The sequence below is a fragment of the Tupaia chinensis genome, unplaced genomic scaffold (genome assembly GCF_000334495.1).
Source record: "Tupaia chinensis unplaced genomic scaffold, TupChi_1.0 Scaffold147970_1, whole genome shotgun sequence".
Lineage (NCBI taxonomy): Eukaryota > Metazoa > Chordata > Mammalia > Scandentia > Tupaiidae > Tupaia > Tupaia belangeri.
Window position 1 is genome coordinate 99289 of NW_006207820.1, and position 23907 is coordinate 123195.

A 23907-nucleotide genomic window follows, 5' to 3' on the forward strand; every position below is an offset into this window, starting at 1 on the left:
TGCTTGTGCCCAAGATTCTAGGAGGAGAATGGAGGAGACAGGGTTGCAGTGGCCATCCCCAATGGGGGATGATTTCTTACTTTCTAGTGCTCTGTCTCTCTCTGGCAAGCACACACACACACCCTATAGCAAAAATCTCTCTCAAAAAAAATCAGAAGTCCGCAATTCCATAGATTCCTATGTATAATATGTTGAGATGAGCTCCATAAACTGAGCTCTCCTCCCCCCTCTGTCTTTGCTCTACTCATCTGAGACCCAGCTGCTGGCCCAGCTGGACCACAGGAGCTCCTCCTAACCATTCCCTTATCTCACGGAACTGGCCAGTGACCGGGGTTATTCTGTTATAGTCTACAGTGAGAAATAAGAGGACATGCAGACATAGCCTAATTTATTGGAGTTTATTGATTAAGCTGGCAGCATATGGGGGGACTCATGTCTCTCAAAACCCTGCAGTACCGAGTGTAAGGTGAGGGGCACTTATAAAAGCACAAAATGCACAATCACACGGGATGATGTGATGATTCAGGAGGGTAAGGTGCAGTGGGCTCGAATGGGGGAAAAAGGTAGGGAGTAGGGTTGTACAACTGTAAAAGCAAACTAAAGGAAAACACATCACAAAAGCAGAAAAAAGCAGATTAATCATCTCCAAGGGTATGTCCTCTCCCTACCTAAATACAGTGAATTTTTAATAGTCTTTATGGCTCCAGGCAAGGTCTGGTGATTGGACCTTATCTTAAGGCAACTAGGAGAAGTGGGGTTTAAAGACAATAGGAGTTTTAATTTACTCTGTTTGCTCTTGGGCACAAAGGAGAAGGCAAATTTTCAGGCATAGGAATCTAACAGTTTATAATGGAGTCGCTCCTCCAAGATGGAGTTGACCTGCTTCAATTCTAGAGGTATGTTCATGTCCCTTACTTCATGGAAGCAGGTATGGATGCTTTTCCACAATTAACATCACAAGACTAGAATCACTAAACCTCAGGCACTAAATCCAGACATACCCTCTGAGTCTATTCATTGGCAAGCTGATCCAATATTGAAAACCTAAATAATGTATGTCTTTACTTGATTTATACACGCTTTGTTTTTTTTTAATACACTTTTTAAAAAAATTATTTATTTATTTATCCACTCATTTATTTTTTAATTTGACCAGAGAGAAAGAGAGGGAAAGTGAGAAAGCAAGCCACCAGTTCCGGGACTCGAACTGTGGTCAGCCATGTGGGAGTGTCCAGCACCTTAACCACCACGCCACCTGCTGGCCCCTATACATGCTTTGTTCTTACTGTATAAAACCTGAGACTGTATTTGCTAACAGCAGGCCATTCTCCTCCTGGCCATCGGTGGAGCTTCCCTAGTAAGCAAACTCTTGTCTCTCTCTGCCTGACCTCCAAATGTGTTCTTTGGAATTCGTAACTATTGTGCACAACCTACCCCACAGACAACTATTTTTGCAGATTTGGGGACCTTTAAAACAATACGAAAGTAGTTTAGGGTTAGTTAGTTGCATTGAAAAGTAACTATTTCTACATTATATTCTTGTATCTATATTGTCGACAGAAAAATAACTAACTGTAAATATTAATAATTAATACTCAATGTGGTATATTTCCAAGCCAAAGGTGACTGACCTAGGCCAGGAGAAGAGACATACATGCCTTTTCTTGGGATGATCATGTACAGCGGTTCCTTTTATTTGTTTTTGAGATAATACTCAAATATTAATACTCAATATTTCCAAGCCAAAGGTGACTGACCTAGGCCAGGAGAAGAGACATACATGCCTTTTCTTGGGATGATCATGTACAGCGGTTCCTTTTATTTGTTTTTGAGATTGACACAACATTTGGTGAAGAGATTTTTCCATTGGTCTGGCCCAAAAAGGCGGGATATGTAGAAGGGGGGGCTTGTAGGTTACAGGTGGGTTCCACAATTCTTAGGTTGGTGAGTGGAAGGGAAGATCTGTGTCTTGGGAAGACATTAGTTAAAGAAAGGCTTAATCTACATCTCAAGGAAAAGGGAAGTTCTGTGTCTTGGGCAGAGTTAAGCAAAAGAATATACAGTAATCAGTTGAAATATACATCTCAAAAATACTATGCCAGGGACAGGAGGTAGGAAAAATCCTGTTAATAAGAAATAAATGGTCTGTTAATAATGTTTGTGGGCATGACTTCCTCAGTCCCTTTTGAAAAGATTTTGAAAAATAGGAAAAGTAGTCAGACTTCTGTCCACAATATTAATATTTAGTATTTCTTCTTGTTATCTCTAATCGTAAGATACAATGTTATAAATTATAATCAAGATCATTTATGCTTTTCTCACTAAAATAGGAGGGAATTGGAAGAAAAAGAAACAAACTAAAAATTGAATAGGAGGTGGGGGAAAAACAAGTTTTAAGATGATGAGACCACCAATTTCCATTGAACTAGAAAAGAGAAAATAAACACAAGCCCCCCCCAAAAAATACTACCTCTTTTTTTTAGCTTGTGATATAATGACAGAGGAGAAATGAAAAGAGCCTAATAAAACCCAGTGTGTTCCATATGCCAGTACTTAGCTATGAGCACTAAAATGTAGACTGTGAGTCTCTTAAAGTCAGGAGCAGAACATTTCTCAACTTGCTGTTGTTGTGTTTATCATTATTATTTGCAGCTCCAATGTTGATTTGGTTTACGTGTTTCCTCCAAACTTCATCTGTTGGAAATTGAATGCCCAATGCAATCAGGTTGGGAGATGGGGCCTCATAAGAGGTCATTGGGTTATTAAAGAGGAACCCTAATGAATGTGTTAAGCTTGGTAGTGCAGAAGAATTTCTAAATTATACATATTATAGATTGTATCAAACTCTCTATTTTTTAGGAAACATTGAGATTCAACTAGGTTTCAAAGATCTAAGTACTTAGCTAAGAATCTAATATCTCTAGACTTAGACAATTTGAAGATTTTGTCTAAATCAAATTAAAAAGACGTTTTTCCATTGATTACTCTTCCAAATGCTACTTTTTTTCTTTTTTTTTGAGAGAGAGATTTTTGCTATAGTGCGTGTGTGCTCACTAGAGAGACAGAGAAAGACAGGGAGACAGAAAGTGAGAAATCACCCATCAGGAGGAATGGCCATGCCACAATCCCTTCTATTCCATTCTCCTTTAGGGATTTTGGACATGCTCACACATGTGCTTGGCATGAGTTTCAAAACACCAGGTCTGGGACTCAAACCGCAGTTGACCATGTGGGAATCCAACACCTTAGCCACTATGCAACTTGCTGAGCTTGCAAATATTAATTATTATTGTGTGAGCTATTTCCATAGTTTTTTTATATAACATTTTTAAATATATATATAGATATAGATATATATCTATATCTATATATATATATATGAATGCCTTTCCTTGTTTTCTTTTCTGAGAGAGAGTTTTGCTATAGGGTGTATGTGCTTGCTGCAGAGGCAGAGAGAGACAGAGTGAGAAATTACCTCCCAGGGGAGATGGCCATACCACAATCCCTTCTCCTCTATGTTCCTCTTCACAAATATCTACTTCAAAAATCACATAAAGTGAATTGATGTTTTGTTGCTGTCATTTTTTTTTCTTTATTTTTTCTTTTTGGAGACGTTTTCACTATAGGGCGTGTGCGCTCTCCAGACAGACAGAGAGAGACAGAGAGAGACAGAGAGATAGAAAACGAGAAATCACCCCCCAGGGAGGATGGTCACGCTGCAATCCCTTCTCCTCCATTCTCCTCTTGGGATCTTGGGTACTCACGCACAAGCACCCGGCGTGAGTTTTAAGCCACCGGGTCCGGGACACGAACAGCGGTCAACTACGTGGGAGTCCAATGACATAGCCATCACACTAACTGCTAGTTCCCTGTTGCTGGGTCTGGGACACGAACAGCGGTCAACTACGTGGGAGTCCAATGACATAGCCATCACGCTAACTGCTAGTTCCCTGTTGCTGTCATTTTATAATTGTTTCACTTTTCATTTTTGCAACATTACATTTCTTCTTGAAGACAAGTAAACATTTGTATTTTATTACCTTCCCATGCAATCTATTAATTTTAAAATGATGAAAATAGCATCCAAAGCTTATTTGATAAACAACACTTACATTTGTTCTGGTAACAGCAGAGTTGAACAAATAATACATTGCTAAGTAACTTCATTTTGCTTTAAAAAATTATAAAAGCATATTTTATAGAATTCAGCTCTTTAAAGATTCTCTAAAAGAATGAGAGAGAGAAGAGAATGAATGAGAAAAAGGAAAGGAGGCAGAGGGTGAGTGAGGGAAGGACAGTCATCTTTCTTTTTTTTTTTTAAAGATGTTTTTGCCATAGGGTGAATGCGCTCACCAGAGAGAGAGAAAGACAAAGACAGAGACAAGGGAAGTAAGAAATCACCCCCTGGGGGAAAGGCCATACAATGATCCTTTCTTCTTCATTCTCCTCCTGGGAACTAGGGCACATACAAACACATACCCAATGTGATTTTCAAGCCACCCGGTGCAGGACTTGAACTATGGTTGGCCATGTGGGCATCCAGTGATGTAGCCACTACACCATCTGCTGGCCCCAAGTCATCTTATTTTAAATAAATAGAAAATTATGCATAATATTTCTTACTTTTAAATTCAGAGAACACTTTGTAATATTAACAGTCCTAGACAATATAAGACTACTGAGGTATTCTACCAAATCTTTCCACTGCAGAGCTCTACAGTTGCTTTATATTGTTGAGCCATGGTATTCCAAATTTATCTGGTTATTGTGCTGAGCAAGAATAAAAAGATATAATCCAGTTTATTGGATTGTCCAAAAACAGTTTCTGGAATTATGTTTACTCTCACTTGTCAATTCTGTTCATCCATGACCAGGAAATAGCCCACGTGAAACCTGATTACCAGGGGTTAACCTGAAATAGAGATAAGGCCCCAGCTCGTAAATAAGCAACAATTTATTTAAGGCCAACTTGAGCATACACACTAAGGAAAACAAAGCCTTCAATAACCTATAGCTCAAAAACAGAGTTCATGGTGATTTTTATGGGGAAAAAGAGGAGGGGAAGGAGAGAAAAGAGAATTACAATGTTGTGTGTCAAGAATTTAGAAGGTGGGACTAGCAGTTAGTGTAATGGCTATGTTGCTGGACTCTCATGTAGTTGACTGCAGTTCGAGTCCCGGATCCAGTGGCTTAAAACTCACAGCAGGCATGTGTGCATGCATGCCCAGGATCCTGAGAGGAGAATGGAGGAGAAGGGATTGAGGCGTGGCCATCCCCCCTGGGGGATGATTTCTCATTTTCTGTCTCTCTGTCTGTCTCTGTCTTTCTGGCAAGCACACGCGCCCTATAGCAAAAACCTCTTAAAAAAAATTTAGATGGTGCAAAAAAGTTAACAAGATGTCTTGTAGGAAGGGGACTGGGTAAGTCATATATTGTCCCAAGATCTAGGAAGAAAAGGAAATCCTAACAATTTCAGTTGTTGGCCTTTTGGATACTCATTTTTTTTTTTCCCTTCAATTTTTGAGAGTCAGAGATACAGTGACAGGGCATTGAAACCACAATCCAGTCCAACCACAATCCACCTCAGCTGTCTCCAGATCATAGGCACATGTGTGTCTGCAGTACATAGGGAGGTCTCTGGATACATACCAGCAACTTCCCTGTGGGTCTGCCTCACAATGCTACATTTTCCTGCAGCACCTGCACCCAGCTTATGTAAGTCACGAGGTGGGGTGGCAACTAGTTTGGAAGTATTATAACATTTGTATGAAAATAATGTAAACTTAGCGTCAAAAGTTCAGAAACGGGGAAGGTAAGGCTATGGTTCAGTTTCTAATGCTTTCAGCGAGACAATTGTTAGAAAATGCCCAAACTGCCTTATTTCACATGAGGGAAAATTCAATTGGAGATTCATGGTTTGATTTTCTGACTCACTGCAAGGTGATGAGAAACGGGGTGGCGGGGGGAGGCTACACAACACTGACTCACTGTGTAGTGTGAGAAATGTTAGCTCAGAATATATCCTTAATTGGTTTATAGGTTTAGGTGACACAGTTTTAAAAAACTAAGAATGTTGGGTGTTGAAACTCTTCATTCCTCGAAAAGAGACATAAGTTCACAGAAAACAAACAAAAGAATAGCACCAATGATGACAACAACAACTACAAAAAAACTGGTCAGATTATAAGAGATTTGAGGCAAAAAAATACAGATATCTCAGAAAGTCCAAGACAGGTAGATTTTGGGAAATTAACTATTTTATCAACAATCCAGACATGTAGTGGGTAAAACCCAGGTGCAGGCCAAAGACAAATAAGCTTTGTTAAAGTATTACTAACTATAATGAATTGCTTTCAGTTGAATGAAATGTGCCTAGAAAAGATATAAAGTGTGTGGTCACATGGCCACCTGCTAAGCTCAAAATTAGGTCTATAATAGTTAGAGGGGCATGGGCAATGAAGTAATCTTCCATTAAAAATTTACAATAACCAGCCAACTGGGGCCATGGTGGTCGAGGCAGCTGTATCTCATGTGGCGCACTGCAAAGTTTGAGTCCCAGACCCAGTGGCTTGATAGACATGCTGGCGTATGTATGTGTGTCCACAAGTGTGCTCCAAATACCAAGAACAGAATGGAGGAGAAGAGATTATGGCATGGCCATCCTCCCTGTGTGAGAGATACTTTCTCACCTTCCCTCTCTGTCTCTCTCTCTGGTAAGCATTCACATCAATATCAATCTTAAAAAAAAAAAAAAGGTAAACTGCACCTCTCATACACTATTACTGAATAGTAGATGGATATCAATCTAATTTGCCTTTCGTAGGTGATTTTTTAAAATTCTGATATATTTTATCCATTTCTCTCCTAGTGAAATTGAAGGTTTTTTAATGGATTCAGATGGGAGAGTTACGTTATGACTTTCTTCTCATACCTTCTAAATCACGATCTCCATTTTTCATCTCTTTTTAATCTGAAAACCAACTCGATTTTCTCAATTGTCAGGAATATGTAATCATTATTGTTTTCAATGTTTGCTTCTGGGCTTTTCTGTTTTCTTCTAGTGCTTCAATGAGAAAGTTTGCTAATTATGGCTCTAGAACCTGTTTTTTTCTTTCTTACTTTCTACCTCTTTGCTTCTCCAATGTTCTTTTTTGTTTTTGAGAAATTTTTTTGGAGCGAAAGAGAAAGTGAGTAATCACCCTCTAGGGGAGATGGTCACGATGCAATCCCTTCTCCTCTGTTCTCCTCTCAGGATTTTGGACATGTATGCACACATGCCTGGCATGAGTTTCAAGCCTCCAGGTATGGTACTTGAACAGTGGTCAGCCACATGGTCATCCAGTGCCTTAACCACTACACCACCTGCTGTCCCCAACTTCTCCTATGTTCTTAGAGAGTTATTCAACTCTTCTTTCCATCTCACTAATTTTGCTTCAGTTCTGTGCAGGCATATACAGACTGCTGTATGTATTTTATTTGAATAATTATATTTCAGTTTGCTTCCACTTCATATTTTGTAACATAAATGTGTGTAAACATTTTTTTGTAATACGTGACATGTGATATAAAATGAGAAACTTACTTTATTTTGCACACACAGACTCAGAAATTGGCACTTTTATTACTAAACTTATTAGTTAATATTAGTAATATTTGCTTCTGGTAATTTTAATGACCAACACATTTTAGTAGATCATTTAAGTGCATTTCTATTTCTATCTTAATGCTTTATTCAAAAAAATGTCAATTAAATCTTCCTTTTTTTTTTAGATTTCCTCAACTTAAATATCAGATTCATGTTAATTGTTAAAACATACTAATGTTTTAGACCATTTCTTTCTATAGTAGCTATTATTTATTTACAGTAGCATAAACACCACACACACACACACACACACACACACACACACACACTCATTTTAAAAAACTAAAGAAATTTTTGGCACGAACAGTGCGCTAATGGCTATGTCTCTGGACTCCCATGTAGTCAACTGTGGTTCAAGTCCCAGACCGGTGGCTTAAACTCAAGCCAGGTATGTGTACGTGCATGCCCAAGATCCCACGAGGAGAATGGAGGAGAAGGGATTGCAGTGTGGCCATCCTCCCTAGGGGGTGATTTCTTGCTTTCTGTCTCTCTGTCTTTCTCTATCTTTCTGGCAAACGCATCCACCCTATAGCAAAAAACTCTCAAAAAAAAAAAAAAAAGAAATTATTGATTATCATGCGGCAGCACCTCTTGCTCTCTGTTTCTGTGATGAGAAAATAGGAAGGTGGCTGTGATGGAGCTCAATGACAGCATGTGGAAGTGTGTTGGAAATGTCTAGCTCCGGGTTCCACCTCAAACTTCAGTGAGTCAAAAACTTTACAGTGATTCATAAGTACAATGAAGCTTAGAAGTCTTGTGTCAGAGAGCTACAGAAAGATTCTTCACCTTTGATCAAAACGATCCTGAAGTGGGGACACTAAGCATATATGCTTTATTTCATCTTCAGAAATATATCGGTTTTCTAATACCATGTAGGCAAACACTCCAAAATTCAGCGATTTAAAACAGTTACCCTTCATCATCTCAAAAGTCTGCAGGTCAGCCATGTAGTCCTGATCTGGCCAGACCCACTTATGTTTCCCTGGAAGCTGGTGGATTGCCTGGGCTTGGCTATTTTGCGAAGGCTTCGTCTAACCCAGCCAGGCGCTCTGAGGTTGCCTTCACATGATTCTCATCCACCAGTTTACTGCCCACTTCTTCACTGAGTGATGGTCCCCATGTATCCAAGTGTCATGGAGAGGGCAAACCTCATTCTGCAAACACTGTTCAGACCTGCACTTGCATTTTGTGTGCCCCAACCATTGCTGACCTAAGAGTCAATGAGACAAGGGAAACCCAGGGGTATGGCTACAAGGAAGCCTGGCCTGATTGGTCAGTCCTACAATAAGCTAACATGATTAATGGCACTATTTGACAGTAATAGGATCTGAATAAGTCTAAGAAAAAATACAACGTGTAACCAGTTTTTCCTCATAATCTCTGAAAAATGTCTCTTTATAGTTTAGAAAATTAAGGGAAAGCTGAACTACCTCATGAAATTCACAACACCTTAATGCAGCTGTTGACCTCACCTTTATGCTGTGGAATTCATTGGATGGCATGGCCCTGAGGCTAGAATCCAATAGCAGTGTAAGTGGAAATGCTGTCTCTCCCATTACCTTAACACCCACTTACAGACTGTCAGCAGTACCCTGTGCCTCTCTCTGAATGGCTGTGCTGCTCACACGGGCCCATCTCTCTGAATGGCTGTGCTGCTCACATGGACCCAGCTGTGCTTCCTTAGAGGAGCCTGTTATCAGCCTTCATATGTGAAAAACCATTTCTGAGCAATAGCAGAGATTTCTACTTCATAAGTTACCCCCCATGGCTGGTGGTCAACAAAGACAAGTGCAGCCTATGTCCAAATATATTCTCAAATACAAGATGTTCAAATTCCATAGGCACATAAGGATTCATTGTTACTTACAAGGGGTCAGATGCTATTTCTTCAATTCTGGTTTCTATTTAACCCATGGAAGGCTTCAACACACACACACACACACCCCTCCACTTCTCTTTATCTCTTTCTTTTTCTCCCCAGTTTTGCTCTAGGGCACATGTGTTAGCCAGAGAGAGACAAAGAGGGAAAGGGGAAAGTGAGAAATCACACCCCCACCAAGGTGTGGTGGTGGTGGGGGAATGGCCACAACTCAGTCTCTTCTCCTTCTTCATTCTCCTCTAAGGACTTAGGGGACACACTCACATGCCCATTGTGATTTTAAAGCTGCTGAGTATGGGACTCAAACCACACAGTGGACCTGCGGGACCCAGTTCCATAGGCTGCACACTCCCTGCTGGCTCTACATACCTTCTTTTATGGCCATGTCAAAAAACATATGAATGAGGGGAAAAAAAAAAAGAGAGAAAAACAGAAAATCATTGATCCATTTAGTTCCAGATCTGAGATGCACACGACTGCTCCTTTAGACCTATTACGTCATCAATATGAGCTGGCCCAATGGTTGCTCATGCCATCTGCTGTTTTCCAGGACTGCTGCCTCATCTGTTGCATAGTATCCCATCAGCGACCAGACTCAGCATTGTCTCCTCTGCACACAGAAGACTTCTCAGCCTACAAACAAGCCAAGGACAGATCCCTTCACATTGACCTAAAACACCATGTGCTGTAGAGAAAAGTCAAGACACACAGTCAGGGGAAAAAAAAAAAAACAAAGAACAGGCCTGTCAAGTGCCATGGTGGTTAAGGGTGCTGGACTCCCACATAGCTGAAGGTGATTCAAGTCCTGGATTCGGCGGCTTGCTTTCTCACTCTCTCACTTTATTTACTGATCAAATTAAAAATAAATAATAAATAGTTAAATTAAAAAAAAATACTTAAAAAAAGGGCAGAACAATAATGCCTAGTTTCACCTCAGTAGTGTTTTCAGGATCTTCTATGATATCTGAGGACATGGTAATCATTCTATTTTACTCTGATCTCTTCTTCCTTCTTTTTAAATAGTATCAAGATTAAGAGCAGTGGGACCAGCAGGTGGTATAGTGGTTAAGGCACTGGACTTCCATTGGATTGACCACAGTTAGAGTCCTGGACCTGGCAGCTTGAAACAAAGTCTAGGTGTGTGTGTATGTATGTATGCATGTCCAAGATCCTGAAAAGAGAAGGGAAGAGAGCAATTGCTGCATGGCCATTCCCCTGGAGGGTGATTTCTTGCTTTCTGTCTCTCTTTCTGGCAACTGCACATGCCCTAGCAAAAACCTCTCAAGAAAGATTGCGAGCAGCAGTTGTTAAGCTTATCTTTCTGTGTTAAAAATAAATAAATGAAAAGTAAGAACCAGCAAAAATTGTAATGGTTATGTAACTGGACTCCCACAGTTCAAGTCCTGGATCTGGCAGCTTGAAGCATGCCAGGCATGTGTGCCTAAAATCCCGAGAAGTGAATGAAGGAGAAGGAACTGTGGTGTAGCCATCCCGCCTGGGATGAGGTTGATTTCTCACTTTCTGTCTCTCTGCTAAGAGCATTCTCCCTGTAGCAAAAAGTTTTCTCTAAAATAAATAAGTTATGCAATGAAAAGTACATTAAATAATATTTTATAATGCCTTTTTTCAAATGGTTTTTACCATAGGGTGTATATGCTAGCAGGAGAGAGACAGTGAGAGTGAAAGTGAAAAATCACTCCCCAGTCAGGAGGATGGCCATACTACAATCCGTTTTCCTCCATTTTCTCTGGGGATTTTAGGCAGACATACACACACACACACACACACACACACACACACACACACAAACACACACACAAAGATCCAGTGTGATTTTCAAACCACTGACTCTAGGATTCCAACTGTGGTCAGTTATGTGGGAGTTTAGCACTTTAAACATTCCACCACCTGCTGGCCCCTTAAAATGCCTTTTAATTAGCACAATTAAAGTGACAATCTGAGAAAGACTGCAGAATTAAATGCCCTAATACTGAATAATTAATGAGGTTTTTTTTCACTGCAGTCTTTTTATATTGTATTAATAGATCTCTAAATGAGAGTTTTTCTCCTTTTCTTTCTTTTTATTTGTTAGAGAGGTTTTTACTATAGAGTACCTGTACTCTCTGGAGAGACATAGAGACAGAAACTGAGAAATCCCCCCTCCCAGAGAGGATGGCCACGCCACAATCCTTTCTCCTCTACTCTCTCCTCGGGATTCTGAGCACGCATGCACAGGTGCCCAGCATGAGCTTCAAGCTGTTGAGTCTGGAACTCAAACCATGGTTGAATACATGGGAGCCCAAAAGCATAACTGTTATGCCAGATTCTCATCCCAAGTTTTTCTCCTTTTCAGTGTTTATCGTTCCTGTGTGTGAATGTGTATGGATGTGTTTTTACTTTCCTTTAATCCACAGGGATTTGGCAAGAGGTCATCGGGTGAAAGGTTAACATAAATTGGAAGTAACTCATTTAGCTTGAACTTGCCCAAATGGTTTTTCTCCAGATATTTAAATATGAAGATGCAAAGTAAGTTAAAATATAATTAAACAGCAAGGTGTCAACTCAATTTCTACCAGTGTTTGTTTTCCTTTATTTTTCACTTCTAATTTTTGTTTTCTTAGATCAGTGGTTCTCAGACATGAGCTAGTTAAAATGTCATGCAGAGGGACCAGCAGTTAGTGTAATGGCTATGTCGCTGAACTCCCATGTAGTTGACCGTGGTTCGCATCCCAGACCCTGTGGCTTAAAACTCACGCCGGGCATGTGTGCGTGCGTGCCCAAGAACCTGAGAGGAGAATGGAGGAGAAGGGATTGTGGTATGGCCATCCCGCCCGGAGGGTGATCTCTCGCTTTCTGTCTCTCAGTCTCTCTCTGTCTGTCTGGCGAGCGCACGCACCCTATAGCAAAACAACAACAACAACAACAACAAAAAAAAACTCTAAAAAAAAATATCATGCAATTTTTTTGAGAGTTTTTTTGCTGAGTCACTGGTGATGATCACTGGAGAGACAGAGACAGAAAGTGAGAAATCACTCCCGGGGGGATGGCCACTCTGCAATCCCTCCTTCTCCATTGTCTTGGTGTGAAGCGCACATATGTGCCCAGTGTGAGTTTCAACCACCGGGTCTGGGACTCCAACTGTGGTCAACCATGTGGGAGTCTAACACCTTCACCACTATTCCACCTCCTGGCTCTGCTATGGACTATTTTAGCTATTTGCACTATTTTAGTGATAAAGACAGAACACTTGCCACCATGAAGGCTTCTGCTAAGATCACACAACCAGATGTGTTAACTCAGTGGTGTAAGAAAGGCATCGTGTAATGGGGGAATAGTACTCTCCCCTTCTCCTTTTTTTGTAAGGAATTTTTGCTATAGGGTTCGTGCATTCACCAGAGAGAGAGAGAGAGACAAAGAGAAAGTAAAAAAATTTACCCTACAGGGGTGATGGCCACAGCATGGTATAAATTTTAAGCTGTCGGGTTTGGAACTTGAACCGTGGTCGACTACATGAGAGTTCAGTGACAACCATTACACCATCTGCTTACCTGCTGATGATGATGTGTATAATATTCTCAACTGGACTGGTCTGAGGTGTATTTTATGTTGGGTAAATTCTCTATACAAGCTAAATGATGTATAGCAACTGAATGTATATAAAAAATAATAAAAACCAAAGGCATCATGAATAATTGACATTATATACCAAGTTCTTCTCAGTCACTTTAAAAGAAATTATTGTATTATGATTTGAGCTGTACATTGTTACTCTGCAGAAGAACATGAAATAGAAACACTTAATAATACAAAATGTAAAATAGCAAAATAAATAAAATATTCATATCCGAAGATTTCTATACAGTGAAATAGTAGTTGGCTAGAGAGCAGAGTTCTCTAAAGTCAACTAGAAAGAAACTATAGTATATTATAGTTGTGTCTACCATTTGCCAACAAGAAGATTTGCCCCAAATCTGATCATCGATTCTTGTTTGAATCAAAGTTTCTTTTTTCTACTAATAAAATAGAAATTCTGTCATCTCTTGTATATTGTATAAACAAATTTACTCGTAATGCTGTTTAAGATAATGCAACTTTTGATTGTTGTGGTTGCATATCATCTAGAATTATGTCTTTGTTGGAAATTGCTTGGAAATTAAAAATAAATAGATATAAACAAGGATTGATTACAAGTATTTCCTGAGTTTCTTCATACAGCCATTATAGGCATTTAATTTTTATAGAATAATATGATGCAACTATTAAACTTATTTCCTAAAAAATTCAACTTAATGAATAAAAAATATAGTAAGAAAAGCATAGCACAACAGAAAATATATGCTTCATAAGTCAGGCATCTTATATTCCAATGGATTATTTTCAGCAAATTTTGATTAGATTTAATTATACAAGCCTATATTTAGTGCTTCTTTATGTAAGAAAATCAGCTAATGGGACTAATAGATGGCGTAATGATTATGTTGCTAGACTTCCATGTAGTCAACTGTGGTTCAAGTCCCAGACCAATTCGTTTAACACTCATGCTGGACTTGTGTGTGTACATGCCCAAAATCCTAAGAGGAGAATGCAGGAGAAGGGATTGCAGGTGACTATTTCCCCTAGGGGGTGATTTCTCACTTTCTGTCTCTCTACCTCTCCAGCAAGTGTTCATGTCCTATACCAAAAATATCTCTTAAAAACAAACAAACAAGGACCAGTAGCTAGCATAATGGCTATGTCACTGGACTCCCATGTAGTCGACCACGGTTTGAGTCCCGGATTCTGTGTCTTAAAACTCACACTGGGCACGTGTGCATGCATGCCCAAGATCCCAAAAGGAGAATGGAGAAGGGATTGCGGCATGGCCATAACCCCGGGGGTGATTTCTCGCTTTCTGTCTCTCTGTCTGTCTGGCGAGTGCACGTGCCCTATAGCAAAAAACTCTCCAAAACAAACAAAAAAAAAAGGAAGAAAAGAAAATCAGCTATTAAAATAGCTGGCATATTAGGATACTATTTTTTAAGACATTGTTTACATATATAAGGTCATCTTTATAAACATCAAGGAAAAAATTCTTGTCTAGAGCTGAGTACAAAGAATACTGTTGTTTTTCTTGAAGAAATGAGTCTGGCTTCTTGTCCTGACCATTAAGAATGCCTTTATTGATCAGGTTTTCCATTTTTAATTTTACATCCTTGTTTTCAGAGTTCCTTAATGTTAGTTAAGCACTCATCTGTGTCAGGTTGCAGAGGCAAATTTCAATAAACGTGTGAAATCCTACTTTGGGAGATGGCTCTTAAGAAATTTCAGAATCTAACTCTCATCACAAAGACAGCAAAAATATACAGTTTTAATTTCTGTCATAAAATATCTTTGGATTTATGTTCAGATATTTTGATGCCTCTTTATTTTTTTCTACTACATTGAAGTAGACATAGTTTAATGAATCCCAGTAAATTACATTGTTTTCTATTATTATTAGCATGTTATTTAATTAAAATTAGATTAGTATCTGAATGCAAAAGTGGTCAAAATAGCAGTAGTTTAAGAAGGTAGTGGCTTGGGGCCAGCAGGTGGTATGGTGGTTAAGGTGCTGGATTCTACATGGCCTACTTTCTGGTTTGAGTCCTGGAGCTGGTGGCTTAAAAAACACACCGGGCATGTATGTGTGCATTCCCAAAATCCCAAGAGGAGAATGAAAGAGAAGGGATTGCAACCTGGACATTCCTCTGGAGTGAGAATTCTCTCTCTCTCTTTTGGGTCCATGCCCTATGGCAAAAATCTCAAGAAGAAAAAGAAAAAGAAAAAACTACTTTATGGTTTGAGTCCTGGAGCTGGTGGCTTAAAAAACACACCGGGCATGTATGTGTGCATTCCCAAAATCCCAAGAGGAGAATGAAAGAGAAGGGATTGCAACCTGGACATTCCTCTGGAGTGAGAATTCTCTCTCTCTCTTTTGGGTCCATGCCCTATGGCAAAAATCTCAAGAAGAAAAAGAAAAAGAAAAAAAAAAAAGGTAGAATTTCATATTTCTCTATGTAAAAATCCAGGTGGATGATCCAGGATACTATGGGACTCTATAGTTATATGGACCCAAGGTCTTACTGTTTTGTTACTTTGCCAGCTGGCAAGAATCTTCATAAATGGGGAACCAGCAGTTAGCGTAATGGCTATGTCACTGGACTCCCATGCAGTCGACCGCAGTTCGTGTCCCGGACCCGGTGGCTTAAAACTCACGCCAGGCGCGTGTGCGTGCGTGCCTAAGATCCTGAGAGGAGAATGGAGGAGAAGGGATTGCGGCTTGACCATCACCCCACGGGGCGATTTCTCACTTTCTGTCTCTATGTCTCTCTCTGTCTGTCTGGCGAGCACACGCGCCCTATAGCGAAAACCTCTCCAGAAAAAGAATCTTCATAAATGTAAACTTACTTTAGGATGAGGACAGCTCAGCTAGCACAGGAATACTATAATACGGAGCAAACAAAGAGAAGAATTTTAGGATATGAGGTCATGCATGGCCAGACAACAGGTTTTATTAATCTCTGTGAAGATAAGGGTTTAATTTTGGCAGAAATCAGGCACTAATGCAAAGTTGTGAAATGATGATTTCTATAAATCAAATCTGTATTTTAAAGCATCATTCTGTTGGGACTTCTCTCTACCTATGGAGTAGCCCTTCTATCTTTTCTTCTAGGTAACAATTCTCCCTTTCCTTTCAAAAGGAACAAAACTAGAACCAGCAGTTGGTGTAATGGCTATGTCACTGAACTCCCATGTAGTCGACCGTGGTTCGAGTCCTGGACCCGTTGGCTTAAACTCACACCAGGTGTGTGCTTGCATGCCCAAGATCCCGAGAGGAGAGGAGATTGTGGCGTGGCCATACACCTCAGTGGTGATTTCTCACTTTCTGTCTCTGTCTTTGGGTGAGAGCATGTGCCCTATAGCAAAAACCTCCCCCCATAAAAAAAGGAACAAAACTGTTAACCAACCTATCCTCACATGGGTGCTCCACTTATAGAGCAGTCTGCTGTCTACACTCGAGAAAAAAAAAAAAAAAAGAAAGAAAAAGAGAGGTCTTGCTTTCATTTTTCTTTAAAAAAAAAAAAGCATCATTCTGATGTTTGTGTTGATAACAGAATTAAGGGAAACAAAGGCAGAAACAGACACCAAAAGATAGATGGTATCCTGAAAAATGACTTTGAAATGTCAAAGTGAATTTTTACCTACAGATACTTTCACTTGAAATAGTCTTTCCATTATGCCTCCAAAATCAATTTTCTCCCATTTCCACTGTACATCCCTTCCTACCTAACTTGTGTTTTCAGATTTTTCTTAGTTATATTTCATTAACTTAGTTTCTCTGTATTTAGGAATGTTTTGAGGGCAATGTCAGCAAGAAGGCAGAATAACAACCATCATTAATGATGTATGTTTATAGCACCCTGATGGAGCACAAAAATTAAAAAGGACACATTGAAAAAAAATAAAAAGGACAGTTTTCAAAACTTGTGTCATTGAGTGTCATTGATGTCATTGGCCAGCACAATGCAGACGTCAGAGAGATTCCATTATTCTTGACTTCTCCTATGGGAGAGAGAGAAAAATGAGCCTGTTTCCCTAGTGCTTTGTAATGCTATCCAAGAGGCCTGTTTCTGTTGTGTCTCTGACTCAAAACACTAAGGGAATTAGCACAACTAGACATTCTGGAGGTATCTGAGAAGAAAGAAAGAGTAAATTCGATAACAAGCAAACAGATCTTGCTAGCTTTTTGCCACTCTCAAGAACAAGAATGACCTGCCACAGACCTGAGCAGGCTCTCTGCAGAATTTGCAGGCTGTCCCACCTATGGCTTCTGCCTACCAATCTACCCAGAATTTCCAGCAGGGATTATTGATGAAAGACTTTCTCAGTGGAAGTGAATCTGTAATTATTAGAATAGATGACAACTCCTTCAAACACACATATGGGAATGTAAGGCTGAAAGTATCATAAAGAATCAGGGAAACAAGATGCCACTAAAGGGACAAAAATCTTCAGAAATTGCCTGACAAAAAGTTTAAAATAACTATTAAAGAGTAAGTGCAGTACAAGAGAACTCAGACAGACAACTAGAAGACAACAGAGAAATAATACATAAACATAAATTAAGAGTTCAATGAAAAAGTAGAAAATATGAAAGAAATTATTGAGCTGAATAACTGACTCAAAATATTCACAGAAAATTTCCAAAGCAAATCTGACCAAAAAAAAAAAAGGAAAAATATCAACAAACTCAAAGACAGATCATTTGAAATTAGTCAGTAAAAATGATAAAAAAACAATTGAAGAAACTTATGAAAGTTACTGGAAATCATCAATTCAACAAATAATAAAACCATCACATGATTGGGACCTACAGGTGGTGTGGTGATTAAGGCACTGGACTCCCACATGGACTGCAGTTCAAATCTCAGACCCATTGGTTTGAAAATCATGACAGATGCACGTGCATGCATACTCCAAATCCCAACAGGAGAAAGGAGGAGAAGGGACTACAGCATGGCCATCTCCCCTGGAGCAGGAGGGGTTTCTCACTTTCCCTTTCTCTGTTTTGGTCTCTCTCTCTCTGGAGAGTGGATGTGTTCTATGGCAAAAAAAAACAAACAAACAAACAAAAAAACCTAACTTTCAAAAAAAGAAAAGCCACATAATTATTTTAATAGATGCAGAAAATGCATTTTACACAATGAAGCTTTCTTTCATGATAAAAATCCTGAATAGTTTAGGTATACAAGGAATTTACCTAAAGAGACTAGAAGTCATTGCAAACGTCATATTCAACAGTAACTGAAAGTTTTTCCTTTAAGATTTAGAATGAGGCAAGTGTGCACTTTTGCTATTTAAATGCAACAAAGTAATCTGGAAGTCCTGGCAAATCAGTATATATATACATATGTATATATATACACACACACACACACACACACACACACACACACACACACACGGAAAAGAAGGAAAAGGCATCTAAATCAAAAAGAACGAAGAAAATTTTTCTCTGTAAATGTAATGATTTCATACATGAAATAACCTGAAGACTTTACTAAAAAGTTTAAAATAATGAATTCAATAAAGTTGTAGGATATAAAGTCAACAAACAAAAATCAGTACCATTTATATACACTAAGAATCAACTATTCAAAAAGGAAATTAAGAAATATTCTCCTTTGCAATAGTATCAAAAAGAATAAAAGACTTAAGAATAAATTTAACCAAAGAGATCAAAGACTGGGATACAAAAAATTGTACATCACTGATGAAAGAAATCAAAGGAGAAACAAATATTTGAAGACTATTATGTTGACTTAGTCTATTTTGTGTTGTAGTAAGAAAATACGCCATTTGGTGATTAATAAATTCTGGAAGTTTATGTGACTCATGATTCTTGAAACTGGAAAGTCTAACATGATGCCAGCACCTAGCAAGACCCCTTAGAGTGTGTCATCCCATGAAAAACAGCATAACAGAGAAAAAGAACAAGTGAACAAAGGTGGGTAAAACTTACTTTTATAACAACTTATTCTAATGATAATGAACCCAATCTTGTAATAATTATATTAATCCATTTACGAAGGTGAATCCACCATGTCCTAATCACCTCTTAATGACCTCACCTCTTAATACTATCTTTGAAGAGAGTGTCAAGAAAACGCAATGTGGAAAGAATACTTCTAAAATAAATGGTGTTAGGGAAATCGTATATCCACATGCAAAAGAATGAAGATGTATCATTATCATACATCATAAACAGAAAATCAACTCAAAATTAATTAAACACTTAAACATAAGAACTGAGGCTAAACTCCTAGAAGTAACCATAGAGGAAAAAAAATGTCTTGTCATTGGCTTTGGTAATAATTTCCTGGATATAATGTTAACAGCAAGGGCAACAACGAAAACAATAGAGGAACCAGCAGTTGGTGTAATGGCTATGTCGCTGGACTCCCATGTAGTTGACTGTGGTTTGAGTCCTGGACCTGATGGCTTAAACTCATGCCGGGTTTAAGTGCATGCCCAAGATCCCGAGATCCCGAGAGGAGAATGGAAGAGAAGGGATTGCAGTGTAACCATCACCCCTAGGGTGTGTGTGTGTGTGTGTGTGATTTCTTGCTTTCTATCTGTCTGTCTCTCTCTGTCTTTCTCGTGACTGCATGCACAATATAGCAAAAACCTCTCAAAGGAAAAAAATAGGTAAGTTGGATTGCATGAAATTAAAATGCACCTTCACAGTAAAGAACATACTCAACAACAACAAAAAGGTAGCCTATGGAATGGTTGATAATATTTGCACACCACCTATCTGGAAAAAGTTATTATCTACTTTACTTCATAATTTTTTACAGAGAGATTTTTGCTATAGGGCATGAGTTCTCACTGGAGAGACAGAGAGACAGAAAGCAAGAAATCACTTCCTGGGAAGATGGCGACACCACAATCCTGTCTCCTCTATTCTCCTCTCAGTCTTTTGAACACACATGTGCATGTACACAGCATGAGTCTTAAGTCGAACCATGGTTGACTACATGGGAATCCAGTGACGTACCCATTATGCCATCTGTTGGTCCCAAAAGGTAGTATCTAAAATACATGAGGAACTTCTACAACTTAACTGCAGAAACAAAACTAAACAACAACAACAAAATACAAAACATTTAAAAATTAGGGAAAATAAATGAATAGACATCTCTCCAGTAAAGAAATACAAATATCCAACATGTTTATGAAAAAGTGCTTGGGACCAGCGGTTAGCTTAATGGCTATGTCACTTGACACCCATGTAGTCAACTGCGGTTTGAGTCCCAGATCCAGTGGCTTACACTCACACTAGGCATGTGTGCATGCGTGCTCAAGATCCTGAGAAGATAATGGAGGAGAAGGGATTGCAGTGTGGCCATCCCCCCTGGGGGAGGTGATGTCTCGCTTTCTGTCTCTCTGTCGCTCTGTTTTTCTGGCAAGTGCACATGCCCAATAGCAAAAACCTCGGAAAAAAAAAAGTGCTCAACATCATTAATCATCAGGAAAATGCAAATTCAAACTGTAATGAAACGTTATCTAACATCCGTCAAGATGTAGCGCTAATATATATGTGTGTGTGTACATACATACACAAAGTATATGTATATACACACACATAAGTATATGTATATATATATTCACACACTATATATAGACCACTATATAGACACACACACACACATACAGTGTGTGTGTGTGTCTATATATAGACACACAGAGGGAGAGAGAGATACAGATGCACATATACATGCACATACACACAATCATAATCTCCAGAGTTGGTCAGGATGTAGAAAAAGAGAACCCTTGGGCATTGTTGGAGGAATGTAAATTCATGTAATCACTATCACATATAGGCTGTAGTTTCCTCAAAATTAAAAAAAGAACTACCAGATAATCCAATAATATCACTTCTGGGTATATATGCAACAGAATTAAAATTGGGGATTTTGAAGAGACATCCACAGTCCATGTTCACTGCAGCATTATTCACAATAGCTAAGACATGAACACAATCTAAATGTCTGTGGAAGGATAAATTGATAAAGAAATATATATATATATTTATATGTGTGTATATATATATATATATACACACACACACACACACACACACACACACACACACATAGACAGAGAGAGAGAGACAAAAAGAGAGAGAGTTGTTTTTCGTTTTTGTTTTTTGTTTTTTGGGTTTTTTTTTTGCTATAAGGCATGTGTGCTTGCCAGAAAGACAGAGAGAGATAGAGAGACAAAAAAATGAGGAATCACCACCCAGGGGGCATGGCCATGCTGCAATTCCTTCTCCTCCATTCTCCTGTTGGGATCTTGGGCACGCACAGACACATGCCCAGCATGAGTTTAAGCCACTGGCTTCAAGAAAATATATACATACAATGGAATACTTTTCAATCTTAAAAAAGGAAATTCTAGGGAACCAGCAGTTAGCGTAATGGCTATGTCGCTGGACTCCCACGTAGTCGACCGCGGTTCGTGTCCCGGACCCGGTGGCTTAAAACTCACGCCGGGCGCATGTGCGTGCGTGCCCAAGATCCCGAGAGGAGAATGGAGGAGAAGGGATTGCGGCGTGACCATCCCCCCTGAGGGGTGATTTCTCGCTTTCTGTCTCTATGTCTCTCTCTGTCTGTCTGGCGAGCGCACGCGCCCTACAGTGAAAATCTCTCCAAAAAAAAAGGAAATTCTATTTGTGACAATACCAATGAACCCTGGGGAAATTATCATGAGTGAAATAAGTCAAATGAGATCAAATACCACAAAGAAGTAGAGAGTGGAATGTGATTCCAAGAGCTTGGGGGCATAGGATTATAAGAAGGTATCTGTCAGAGCACAAAGTTACCGTTATACAAAACGAGTAAGCCTAGAGATCTAATGTATAACATAGTGCCTCTAGTTAAAAATACTTTATTGTATACTTAAAATTTGGTAAGATTGTAGATATGACTTATTGTCACAAAAAATACTGTTTTTTAGGTTTTCTGCTATAGAGTACATGTACTTGTCAGAGAGACAGAGAAGGAATGTAAGAAATTATCTCTTGACGAATGGCTATGCCACAATCCCTTCTCCATTCTCCTCCTAGGATTTTGGACACACATGCACACAGGCCTGGCATTATATTCAAACCACACATTATCGGATTCTTGCTATTGTGAGCCATGGAGGAGTTGAGCACCTTAACCACATGCCATCTACTGGCCCCCTACAAAGAATAATTTTTATAAGGTGATAAGAGGGGATCAGCAGGTGGTATGGTAGTTAAGGTGCTGGACTCCCATGTGGCTGATCTCAGTACAAGTCCCAGACCAAGTGACTTGAAACTCATGCTGGGCACATGTGTATGCCCAAAATCCCAGAAAGAAATCAGGAAAAGAGATAAGCTGTGTAAAACAGCTATTGCTCCTACGCTGCAGATCTATACAGCATGTGACTGTACTGAAAACTGTGGGCCACTGTAACATAAGGCAGATATTTGTAAATCTAAACCTATAGAAGGTACAGTAAATATATGGTATAAAATATTTTAAAAAATGGTAAACCTGTATAGGACACCTAGCATGAATAGAACTTTCAGGACTAGAAGTTGCTCTGAATGAGTCGGTGAGTGACAAGTGAATGTGAAGGCCTGGAACAATTCTGTATATTACTGTTGACTTTATAAATGTTGTACACTTAGGCTGCACTGAATCTATAAAATCTTTTTTCTACGGTAATAAATTAATCTTAGCTATAGAATTTTTTAAAAATTAAAAAAAAATTTTATCAATGTAATTTTTTTTGAGAGTTTTTGCTAAACGGCAAGTGTGCTTGCCTGAGAGACAGAGAGACAGAGACACAGAAAATAAGAAATCACCTCCCCCAGAGGAAATGGGCATGCCACAATCTCTTCTCCTCCAGATTTGTTTTGATTCCTGTCATCTAAGAAGCAGATCCCTTCTTGCTCAGTATCATGGCAGTTCAAATATGAGACCTGGCCCATAACAGTGATTTCGAAAGTTTTGCTCTTTAACTACATAATCATCTATACAATATAACTTGAACATAATTTTCAGTGATGTGTGTTCTCTCTCATTCATGGCCCTTATGTGAGAAGTCTCATGATTTCAACTCAGTATTTTAGCAATGCTTCTTCTTGTGTATTGGCCCTAGGAAACAGTAAACCCTAATTGTCTCTCCCTAGGACATTTCATTGCAACCTTATTGAGTCTCACTTATCCCATTCTTCTTCCTCAGTAATTCACCATTTAATTGTAGCCCCCAAGACCTTTGTGAAATAATAAATTATGAAAATTTCCTAATGTTGTACAAAAGGTATATGGATTTCAATTCCTTCATGGCTATTCCAGCAATACTTCCGCTAGCAACTTGTGTGAGCTATTCTGACTTCACATGTATCTAATTTACAGGATTGCCTTACATCCTTTTCTGCCACTTTCCTCTGGTGCACTTCCACAGTTTCTTCACATATGAAGTAATGATAGAAATAGTAATTGCTTCTGAGAGTGATGATGAAATTTAAATATGGCAGTTTGTATACATATTGGGTTGCTGGAAAAGTCATGACATATTTTTTTCTGATTTTCTGTGCAAAATGAGTCATGATTTTTCTGACAACCTAATATACATATACATGTGTACATATAACTTTAAAGTCTACCTGACCTATTGACTCATTATTTTTACAACATCATTAATTAAGTTTTTTTTTTTAAGTTACTCTTCTTATTTTTTTTTCAAAGTTTATTTTACTATAGGGTGCATGTTTTTGCCAGAGAGAGAGACTGAGAGAGACAGAGTGACAGGAAAGTGAGAA